Genomic DNA, 12,788 nt, shown 5'->3' on the forward strand with positions numbered 1-12,788 from the left:
GCATACTCAGGGAGAACACTTATACCTTGAAATTTAGTGAGAGATCATCTTATAATGCTACCGCCGAACTAAGAAAAATAAGATGCATAAAGGATAAACATCACATGCAATCAATATAAGTGATATGATATGGCCATCATCTATCTTGTGCCTTTGATCTACATCTCCAAAGCACCGTCATGATCACCATCGTCACCGGCTTAACACCTTGATCTCCATCGAAGCATCATTGTCGTCTCGTCAACTATTGCTTCTACGACTATCGCTACTGCTTAGTGATAAAGTAAAGCAATTACATGACGATTGCATTTCATACAATAAAGCGACAACCATATGGCTCCTGCTAGTTGCCGATAACTGTGTTACAAAACATGATCATCTCATACAATAAATTTTAGCATCATGTCTTGACCATATCACATCACAGCATGCCCTGCAAAAACAAGTTAGACGTCCTCTACTTTGTTGTTGCAAGTTTTACGTGGCTGCTACGGGCTGAGCAACAACCGTTCTTACCTACGCATGAAAAACCACAACGCGGTATAGTGATTGCTTTTCGATCTTCATAAAGAACCTTGTTCATTGAATCCGATTAAACTAAAGCTGGAGAAATAGACACCCACTAGCCACCTGTGTGCGAAGCAAGTCGATAGAACCAGTCTCGCGTAAGCGTACGCGTAATGTCGGTCTGGGCCGCTTCATCCAACAATGCCGCTAAATCAAGAATCAACTAGTGACGGCAAGCAATATGTATATACCCACACCCACAACTCCTTTGTGTTCTAATCGTGCATATAACATCTACGCATAAACCTGGCTCGGATGCCACTATTGGGTAACGCAGTAATTTCAAAAAAATTCCTATGCACACGCAAGATCATGGTGATGCATAGCAATGAGAGGGAAGAGTATCGTCTACGTACCCTCATAGACCGTAAGCGGAAGCGTTATGACAACGCGGTTGATGTAGTCGTACATCTTCATGATCAACCGATCTAGTACCGAAGATACGGCACCTCCACGATCTGCACACATTCGGCTCGCTGACATCCCGCGAACTCATGATCCAGTAGAACCTCGAGGGAGAGCTTCGTCAGCACGACGGCGTGATGACGGTCATAATGTTGCTACCGGAATAGGGCTTCGCCTAAGCACCACTACGATACTATCGAGGTGGGTTATGGTGGAGGGGGGCACCGCACACGGCTAAAGATCAATGATCAACTTGTGTGTCCATGGGGTGCCCCCTCCCCCGTATATAAAGGAATGAAGGAGGGGGAGGGGGCCGGCCTCTCTAGGCGCACCCCAAGGAGTCCTACTCCCACCGGGAGTAGGATTCCCCCCCCCCCTTCCCTTTGTCGGTTTTAGGAGATAAGGAAGGAGAGGGAAGAAGGAAGGAAAGGCCCCCCCCTCCCAATTCGGATTGGGCTTGGGGGGCGCGTCCCCTCCTTTGCTTCTTTCCTCTCTCTTCCACTAAGGCCCAATAAGGCCCATATACCTCCCGGGGGGTTCCGGTAACCTCCCGGTGCTCCGGTATACTCCCGTTTTCACCCGGAACCATTCCGATGTCCAAACATAGGCTTCCAACATATCGATCTTTACGTCTCGACCATTTCGAGACTCCTCATTATGTCCGTGATCAAATCTGGGACTCCAAACTACCTTCGGTACATCAAAACACATAAACTCGTAATACCGATCGTCACTGGACGTTAAGCGTGCGGACCCTACGGGTTCGAGAACTATGTAGACATGACCGAGACATGTCTCCGGTCAATAACCAATAGCGGAACCTGGATGCTCATATAGGTTCCTACATATTCTACGAAGAGCTTTATCGGTCAAACCGCATAACGGTTACGTTGTTCCCTTTGTCATCGGTATGTTACTTGCCCGAGATTCGATCGTTGGTATCTCAATACCTAGTTCAATCTCGTTACCGGCAAGTCTCTTTACTCGTTCCGTAATGATACATCCCGTAACTAACTCATTAGCTACATTGCTTGCAAGGCTTATTGTGATGTACATTACTGAGAGGGCCCAGAGGTACCTCTCCGACAATCAGAGTGACAAATCCTAATCTTGATCCATGCCAACTCAACAAACAACATCGGAGACACCTGTAGAGCACCTTTATAATCACCCAGTTACGTTGTGACGCTTGGTAGCACACAAAGTGTTCCTCCGGTATTCGGGAGTTGCATGATCTCATAGTCATACGAACATGTATAAGTCATGAAGAAAGCAATAGCAACAAACTAAACGATCATCGTGCTAAGCTAACGGATGGGTCAAGTCAATCACATCATTCTCTAATGATGTGATCCCGTTAATCAAATGACAACTCATGTCTATGGTTAGGAAACATAACCATCATTGATTCAACGAGCTAGTTAAGTAGAGGCAAACTAGTGACACTCTGTTTGTCTATGTATTCACACATGTACTAAGTTTCCGGTTAATACAATTCTAGCATGAATAATAAACATTTATCATGATATAAGGAAATATAAATAACAACTTTATTATTTCCTCTAGGGCATATTTCCTTCAATCTTCTCTGTAAATAGGGCCAATAAGATATCATTCTCAGTCTCTGAAACTTGAGGACTATTGTTTCTAAACAAATCTGCCAAGAAAACCTAGTTTTCAGCATGCCGGAGTGGCCTTGTAATACTTTGTGTTGTAATCATTTAGGGGAGCAACAACCTTAATAACCACTTCACCTGATGGAGACCAAAGATACACTTTTTATGATACTTCTCATTACCTGTCATGTGAAAAAACTTGATGTTGTTATCATCTCTCGCGAGGTGCTCAACTTTGGTTGGAACATTGGTAATCATTTTAGCTCCCCTTCATGCTTAAGTGTGGCACTGCCTTATTGATTATTTTTAAACTTCCCGAGCGGCAAGGTGACACACTTCATCCTATCTTGTCAAGCTAGTCAACAGTAGTCGAGAGATGCAATCTTCTTTTGTTAATGTTGTTCATGTAGGCAGCTCAACTATATAGGTCCTGATGCACCAGAGTCTAAGTTAATTATCATTCCACCTTTAGTGAGATTTCGCCCTTTACTTCATTTTCCCCATACCTTGGCAACTTGATCAACGAAATCATCACGATCCAGCCAACCCGATATGAACTTCAAAAGGCAGCTACTAGATTGAAATGTTATTGTTTTGGTATCCAAGAGGAGGGGGAGCATGATATGATAACCAGCTTAACCATTCGAGAGTGTTAGACGATGGATACTTGCAAGAATTTTTCTTCTCATACATTAGTCATAAACACACCGGAAATCCAATTCAGCTCTTGGAAGCATATGTTCATGCACACCAAATTACATTTTTTGCAGATGTCATTTTTTTTGCATCTAAACACATTGTCAAGTTTCTCATAGGTTTGATTGTGAAAGTTATATGCCCATGTAAGTTGACATCTCGTAATGTCAACCGATGCACCATACTGCCCTCTCCACCCCGCCAACACCGAGAAAACCATGTCGTTGCTGCCTCTCTTCCGTTGTCTATTCTTCCTCATCACTGTTGCGAGATGACGAACATATTGTTCCCGCTGGAATGACATGGGTTTATCACTGAGACCATGCGGGTCATCCTAACCAATAGTTATGTGGGTCTTGGAACAACTTTTGAGCCCCACTCACAGTGCATATCTTGCTTCTCTTGTCACCGCATCGTCGAAAACATATGGTATGAGTTGAAGAAAATAACGTCATGAGTTTATACAAAGATATCGGAAGTAGTTCATATACGTCAGAACCCGGTCATAAATCCTGCCTCTGACTGAGATGATCACGAGAACCCGGTCATAAATTCTACGATGGCCGGGTTCTGGTGAAACCCAATACAAAATTGGTTTCGCATATGTCGTGACTATACCATTTTTTAATTTAAAATAAAGGTGTTTTGCGAACCTGCCTTGACGAGTGATGAGCTTTTTTCACGGGCTGTTTTGCGTTCCGTTGGAGAAGTTGGGTGGAATGGTAAATGCACTTTTTTTGACAGGGAAAATGGTAAATGCACTTTCCAAATGTGTACTGGACACTTTTCAAACCGCGCTTGGGTAAAAACCAATCAACCGACATACACGGCGTCATTCAATCACTATAGCCGAACGGTAATCTGTTTCCGCTTTTACCATTTTCTCACACTATTTATTTACCCCAGCCCAGTACTGCTCCTCCCCCGCCTTCCTCCACCCTCCTCCTCTCTGCCGTCTGTGCAGCTCGTCAGTCCTCTCCTCGCCCCCGTTTTTGCCTCAAGCACCCCGACCACAAGGACTCCACGTGCGCCGAGGCGGAGGCGGAAGCGATGTCGATCGATCAGTCCCTCAAGGCAAGTTCATCCCCTCCACTTTATTTGATTCGTGCGGCTGTTGATTTATAGTTGTATTATATTCGCAAAAAAAATTATAGTAGTATTATGTAGTTAGCGGTCGGGGGTTTCTTGATTTCTGGGCGTTCTCTTGAATCTTTGGTTAATGCAGCGCTGCATACCGCAATCTCGTGACATGTGGAGGGCTCATTTTGTTTGATTTCGTCATCCTGTGATAGCTTTGGAGAAAATGATTCTTGGAACATAAAAATAAAGTGTTTCTTGAAGAAAAAAAATCTTTCGACCATCCAGCCAGAACAGATTTTGTTTCTCTACGGCCTATTGCTAGATGGGATTAGTAATACAAAAGGATTGGTTGTTGATTATATGTTGAACTTATGTCTCTGTTTTGGTCGGCCTCCTTTCAGAAGAAGAGAGGGAGGCCAGCAGGAGGAGGTTCCCCCTCTGTCAGCAAGAGCGAGCGAGACAAGATGGTCATGGAGCAGAAGATGGCACTGGTGCACCGAAGGCTCGCCTTGCTCGACAGCGAGAGCAACAAGGAAGCTGATGTTGTGCCGACGGCCACAATGGTGAGGTCTTTCAGCTTAAGCTCCACTCAGATTGTTGGCCACTGCAGGTCGACGTAGTCTTTCATATCAGCCATTTCATCAGTTTTTGTTTCTTGAAGCTCGATCCTGGTTCACTTACTATTGCGGAGCTGCCTCTGATAATCTATAATGGACCCTGGGGAAAAATGTAAATAATAAAACTGTAATGGAGTCTGAAAGTGTCTGTTTAAGCTTCTTTTTTCAGTCTTCACTGCCTCAACAGTACTGTAGCAACTAGTGCTTCCAACACTCTGAGCTTATGCATTCTCTTAGATTATAGCTTTCCTTTTGCGTGAGCTTGACTGCTGACTGCTGGAGTCTGCCATTTGATTGGCTTTTCTTTGTGGTCCTGAACCTTGATCACACTTATGCGGAACTGCCTCTGTTAAAGTAAAATGAAGCATTTAATAATTTGCTTATGATTTTTCTTCTCATGTTTCATTATCATGGTGAAACCAATATTCGTGACCGTATGCATTCTATGTTATCAGATTATCTGTTTCTTTTTAGCCTTCTCTTAAAATTTTGAATTTTTTCATGGCATGATGATATTTGATGATCGCAGGATGATAGGCTTGCAATTGTTGTTGATCAACAGCCTGTCGTTGTTAATGGCGACGATACAGATGACGAGGATGAATATGTTCCTTTGAGAGTAAGTGAACCATTGGTTGTTGCTTTAAACCTCTTGTATTAATTAGGGAGTAAATTTTGTGTAGATATACTCCATTTGTGGCTCTAGATCCTCGTTTCTTTTCTCTATCATCTCACAATTTCACGGGATTACAAGTGTTCAGCTTAGTGATCTAACTTTTCTAAGAGTTGGATTCTTCGTTATGTCAGATTGTGCGGCCACGGAGTGTGGACAGTGAGCAAAAAAGGCTGCTTGATGTTTCTCAAACACACAATGCCCAGGATACTGGCACTGCTAAAGTAAGATAAGTCAGCAGTTCCATTCTTGTCTTCATGCACGCGATGTGATCATTATCGTGGGAAATTACAGCTAGTAAACAGTTCTTCCAAAAAAATCATTTATGAGCACATAATGCTTCAGATATTTTGACACCCAAAATTTCACTAATTTTCTTATCTTCAATAATTGCATAAAGTGGTTTAAAGATTTTGGCTGGTTGGGTTTCAGAAGAAGAGAGGGAGGCCTGTCAACCCCAAGATTGACATGGAGCAGAAGTTGAATATGTCAACGCCGGGGCTTGGCTTGGTTGAGAGCGGCGGCAGTAACAGCAGCAAGAGCGACGTAGATGATGATCTTGTGCCGATGGTGAGAACTGTGGTATGATTCCGCATTCCGCCTTTAGGACATTCTTGTTGTTCAAAGCTTGAAAGAAGCACATTGTCATATTTTACATACCTTTTTTTTGTGAACATACATATGTTACACACCTTCATTTAAACAAAATGATGTCATAATTTGGTTTGAGCAGGTCATATGTATGTCACACTTAAGGATTCTGACAACTTGCTAAAAAATTCTTAATGGGCTTAATTTCAGGACACAATATTGAATGTGTTTCTAAACATTTATGAACTCTGCTATGTTTATATGCATTGCTTCCTGTAGTCTATATAACTGTTGGGTTATTAACCTCTACTTTCTTCACTTTCGATTAGTTCAAAACATGCACTAACTATGAACAAGCTTCATATGTTACATACCTTTTTTTTTGTGAACATACATATGTTACACACCTTCATTTCAAAAAATGATGTCATAATTTGGTTTAAGCAGATCGATATGTTTGTCACACTTAACGATTCGGGCGACTAAAAATTCTTAATGGTCAATTTCTGGACACAGTATGGAGTGTGTTTCTAAACATTGATTGACTCTGCTATGTTCATATGCATTGCCTCATGTATTCTATATTACTGTTGTGTTTTTAACCTCCATTTTCTTCACTTTCTATTTAGTTCAAAACATGTACTCCCTCCGTCCCACAAGATAAGATCGTTTTTCAAGCTTGAAAAACGATCTTATCTTGTGGGACGGAGGGAGTACTAACTAACTATGAATAAGCTGTGACTTGACAGGTAGCTGCTGTTAATTGCCAAAAGACATGTGCAAGGTACTTCAAACTTTTTTTCTTTTCTCGAGAGTAAGAAGATGCATTAACAGTTCCTGAAAAGCCTGTCCACTTATGCACTTCAATCTTTGAACAAACTACAGCGTTCAGGGTAACTTTGGGTCTGCTATGGAGAGAGCTGAGGAGGTACTTGTGAAGTTACCAGCCGAACATCCTAGCTTTGTCAAGTATATGCTACATTCACATGTTGTTCATGGTTTTTGGCTGGTAAGTCTATTTATTAGCTATTCACATATTTGTCCAAAGCTGAAGAATTAGGCGATCATTTCTTATGAACAACATGTGAACCCAAGAACCCAAATATCGAAGGGGAGGAAACACCTGCTAAACGAAAATGCAGATTGCCTTTTCTTTTGTATCAGAAGATAATCAAATTACTGAGAAAAAAATGTGCACTGCAAAAGTGTGAACTGCACAACTTAGAGCACGTCGTGGTTTGTGAAATTTAGTTTCAGGTAGAGCAATCTCATAAGCTTAGTACATGTGTGGACGCTTCCTGAGTGTCACTTGGTGTACATGGGGATGGGATTAATGAAAACATTTCCTTCTCTTTGTTTTTGCTTCCTCTGCATTTGAATTTTATGTTTGTCTCCCAGGGTCTACCGTCTGACTTCTGCAACAAGCATCTCCCAAAGAAGGACACTGCTATTGTGCTAGAAGATGAGGATGGGCACAACTATGATGCAAAATATCTAGGAGCCAAGCAAGGACTTAGTGCTGGTTGGAGAGGTTTTGCGATTAATCATGGTATCAAGGTCGGAGATGTTGTAGTCTTTCAACTTGTCAGTTCAGCAAAGTTTAAGGCAAGTGTTTCCTGATAATTTTTCAATTGCTTGATCATTCTTTTACACTATTGATTGACAGGCACTACATATGCGCCAGTTACACATTTCTTGAATTGTTCCATGCATGCTCTGTTTGCACTTATCCAATATTAAAAACTCCTCTTGTTTTCTGTACGCTTTTCATTCAGGTCTATATATTAAGAGCGAACAACTTCACTACAACTGATGGAGCACTTGGTCTCCTGTGTCTGGAAGATGGCAAGGAGAAGATACCGAGTGAGTCAAAGTTCATTGTGTTGATTCTGCACTTGGGACTTTGTTATACATGGATAAGTTAACCATTGAATCTTCTGAATCATTTCTTGTGTTATTATGCAATGCAGAAGAAGAAAGTTCCAATGATGTCAAATCTGAAGCTGGCAAGGAGAACATACCGAGTGAGTCAAATTTCATTGTCTGCACTTGTAAATTTATTATACATGGATAACTTAACCATTGAATCTTCTGAATCATGTTTTGTGTTATGCAATGCAGAAGAAGAAAGTTCCAATGATGTCAAATCTGAAGCTGGCAAGGAGAAGATACTGAGTGAGTCAAATTTCATTGTGTTGATTCTGTACTTGTGAATTTATTATACATGGATAAGTTAACCATTGAATCTTCTGAATCATGCTTTGTGTTATGCAATGCAGAAGAAGAAAGTTCCAATGATGTCAAATCTGAAGCTGTCAAGGAGAAGATACCGAGTGAGTCAAAGTTCATTGTGTTGATTCTGCACTCGTGAAATTTGTTATACATGGATAAGTTAACCATTGAATCTTCTGAATCATTTTTTCTATTATGCGATGCAGAAGAAGAAAGTTCCATTGATGTCAAATCTGAGGAGAAGCCAAAGGTTGCTCAGAGCGATAGCAGCAACCTAGCCAGTGAGTCAATAACAGATGGCATCAAATTTTCAGACACAGTCATCGATTTCGACAACGTGAAAGATTTCAGCAGCTTCAGCATCGTCGTAGATGGCCTGGTCATCGACTGCGAGTTCCCTGACCACCTGCGCGAGACGTACTACGAGCTGTGCTGTGCCCAGAAGTCGTTCCTTCACAAGGAGCTGCTCAAAGGGCTAAACCTCACACTCGTGGTGGGAGCCATCATGGAGACTATCGACATCGCGGAGGGCATCAGGGCCTGCAAGGCACGCACTCCTTCCCGCAGGGACTTTGTGGTCTGGAAGAACTTGCAGGCCTTGAAGCTCCTGGGCATGAATGTGGACTTCCTGCTGAAACGCGTCGATGATCTCCTCAGCCTCCCTGCTCGACCCAGAGCCCCTGCTGAGGTAAAACTGGAGCGGGCACGCACCGTCGCGAAAATCAAGGCGGTCGTCCAGGATTTCGAGTGTGAAGGACACTCTGGAGGAGATTGACATGGAGATGGAGGAGCTGGAGTCCAGCGTGAAGATAGTGGATGAGATGATGCAGCTGTTAGCGACCGCGCCGTGGTAGCAGTGTGCGCGCAGCTTCGGTCTCCGCCGCAGACAATAAATATTTTGGGCGACATGGCCGTTCAGTATACAGAAGATTAGAACTGCATTTTGGCGGCAGTATTTCATTTTTGTTTAAATGCAACTTGAGAGTAGTTATTATCTGTGTGCCATCTAGGCACTTCTTGTGCAGCAAACAAACTAGGATGCTGTTTTTTTTGGGGTACACATCAAGTGGTGTGACCTATCTCCATCCCATCCCATCCCCCCTGTGTAATTCCGCGGAACTGCACTGTGACAGTGCTGAAATGAAAATGCAAGAGATGCAGTTTGCTTTTGAGTATTTGTTGAGTGCATTTGAATGTGTGTTTCCCTGCGTTTTGCTAGCACGAGTATTGTGCATGCAGCTGCTTTGCTTGTTTTCTTCTTGGTCGCTGCTGATTCGGCTTGTTGAAGCTCCGACACCGTTTGCCTCGCCTGCACCTGCACCTGCAGCACGCATGAATAAAATGGTAACTCCAAGACGATGGAGGTTCAAGAGGGCGGGATTAGGAGAGAACTACATCATCTACGTGATCAGCCAACTGAGGAATGATTTCATTTCATGGCTGAGCAACGGAGGCTGCAGGACGACAACTCCAGGCCAGGCTCCTCCAAGAGGCCAAGGACATGAGGTACATTCGATTCTCTTCCCCTGCTTGGATCCAGCCAGTTGCATGTTCTAACCGTGGAAAAATACTGATTACTGTGGGTGGGTGCCAGGAGGGAGCTTTTTTTTTGAAATGAAAGGTAGTAAGGTCTACCTTATATATTTCAAAACAGGCAAGAAGCCTGGGGACCGGAGGGGTCGATTACATGAAGCTTATCTTTAGCACCAAGGTGCCCTAGCAATAAGCCGCTGGTTTGTAGAGAAACAAGTAAAAAAAGGGGGGGGGGGAGGATGTCGGTGTCAAAATCGGCGGATTTCGGGTAAGGGGTCCCGAACTGTGCGTTTAAGGCCGATGGTAACAGGAGGCAGGGGACACGATGTTTTACCCAGGTTCGGGCCCTCTTGATGGAGGCAAAACCCTACGTCCTGCTTTGATTGATATTTGATGATATGAGAGTATTACAAGAGTTGATCTACCACGAGATCATAGAGGCTAAACCCTAGAAGCTAGCCTATGATTATAATTGTTTGTATATATCTATCAACTAGCCTGGCCTCGGTTTATATAATGCACCAGAGGCCTAGGATAACAAGAGTCCTAGCCGAATATGCCGGTGGGGGAGGAGTCCTTGTCTTGACCACCAAGTCTTATGGAATCTTCCTTGTATGCGGCAGCTGTCTGAACTGGCCCATGAGTATACGGCCATGGGGGTCCTCGGCCCAATCTAATAGATCGGGAGATGACGTGGTGAGTACCTCCTAGTCCAAGACACCGTCAGTAGCCCCCTGAACCGGTCTTCAAGTTAGGGACGCTCCTCGATTCTTCCGAACTATTCTTCATCTTCGATTGTCGGTCTTGAAAACTGGTTCAACAAATCTTCTCATCTTCGATCTTGAGGATCGCCGAAATGCATTCGACAAGTTTATACGTCGGGTATCCGAGGAGCCCCTTTAAGTTTCCGGCCTTTATCAATGCCTTGTTATTTTTATGCCACACCTCAGGTTTGAAGTTGTTCCCGAGAGACAGTGTCCTCTTGTGTCCGAGCTCCAACGTCGGACTGCATTCGAGGTATCTTTTGCAGCCGAGCACCAAACGCCGGACCGCTTTCCGAGCTCCGACGCCGGAATGTATCCGAGCTCCAACGCCGGACTATGTCCAAACTCCAACGCCGGAATGTATCCGAGCTCCAACGCCGGACTATGTCCAAACTCCAACGCCGGACCGTATCCGGGCTCCAACGCCGGACTATATCCGAGGTGTCGTATCACCTTGGTTCAAAAAAGATGAAGGAGTTTAGCCGAGCTTAATGCTGGAAATGCCCTCTATGGAGCCAGCCACTAGCGCCCGAGCTTTATACCGGACTGCTTCCGAGGTTGTGCACCACCCCGACCATGGGTCGATTTTTTGTTAATTTTTTTATTAGTGCAATTTATTCTCTGCCGAGATATATAGCCAGTAGCCCTCAAGGTGTGTATCGGTCTAAAACCCGAGATGCACCTGAAGGATGATGTAAGACCACTGATCCCAGTAGACGCTGAGACTCAGGTTGATTTGCAAAATCGGCCTGAGGATCAAGTCCTAACTCGGCAGAATACTTCGGGACACAAAAAGCGGCGTGCTCAGTCCTCGAGACTCAGGTTGGGTGCGGCCGACCAACCTGAGGATTAAAATCTCCTCGGAAACTGTATTGCACTTAAAATTTTCTGTATTGAACAGGCAATGCAGTAGCCCCCGAGACATTGGTCGGGTGGCAACACCAGATCAGGGGATCGATGTACCCCTTTAATATTTGTAAATAATAATCCCAAAGTCCAGTAGCCCCCGAGCCTTAATGCAGGCACGGGTGGCCGAATTAAGGATCGATATCCATAGTAAAATCACAAATTATGTGTAATGACTCTATGTATCCAAGTACTTTACATCATTAATGTTCGGATCCGCATTTTACAAAACTTTGTTGACCAACCATTGGCTTCCACCTCCTCGGCTAGTAGCCGAGGAGTGTTTGTCCTACTTTATAAAGTCTTTATGAGGGCAAAGATTTACGACAAACAAGGCAATCTGGCCATACGGTTTTATAAACAAATATACGCAGAGAGATTTGTTATATTACTGTTTAACATAAGAAATATCTTTCAAAGAAAATAGTCTCGCTATCGGTTTCTTTTTTTGGGTTGCCATGCTAAGCATGATCATGAAACCTCAGCTCTAATGTAAGAGCAAAATATTGAGGATTTGGTTTGGGAGGCCAGTTAATAGGCCCCGGTAGTGTTCGGCGACAGTCGAGGTCAAGCCGTAAACACTTTGGACATTGTTATGAATGGCCCGTCATTTAACACTGTCATCGGATCGCTGACCAGTTTACGCTTATTGTGACAGTCAGCTTTCGGCTTTCTCCACTGAGGTGCTTAACCATGTGAGCTGGAAGCACAATCGTAGTGGTTCTCCCTTCGCACACCTAGCCGAACAAACCGGAACGTAGGAGGCAAGCGCAGGAGCCGGGCAACCCAACTATTGACCGAAGACACAATTCGAAACCGATGCATATATAGCAATATCCGAGAATGTTTTTTGTCGAATCTCTAAAGGCATCCGGCGTTGCACTGCGAGACTTGTGCTGAAAACACACAAATAGTTAAAAGGTGCCATAGGCTTGGAAAACCAAAAAACGTCAGTGAAAACCTGACGTCCGAACAAGATTAAGTGTCCGGTGCCAATCTAAAAATTGGACTTTAGAAGAAAAAAAAGTGCTTCTGTCGTGTTTTAAATAAAAACTTTACAACGACTAAGAAGAAGAACACTTACTATAAAACGGCTCATATAAATTTA

General features: G+C 43.6%; 1 pseudogene; it reads left to right on the forward strand.

Moving 5' to 3' along the window:
• Window positions 1–4,222: 4,222 nt before the first annotated feature.
• Window positions 4,223–9,652, forward strand: LOC119267707 (annotated as a pseudogene).
• Window positions 9,653–12,788: the final 3,136 nt, after the last annotated feature.

The sequence above is a fragment of the Triticum dicoccoides genome, chromosome 3A (genome assembly GCF_002162155.2).
Source record: "Triticum dicoccoides isolate Atlit2015 ecotype Zavitan chromosome 3A, WEW_v2.0, whole genome shotgun sequence".
NCBI classification, from domain to species: Eukaryota; Viridiplantae; Streptophyta; class Magnoliopsida; order Poales; family Poaceae; genus Triticum; species Triticum dicoccoides.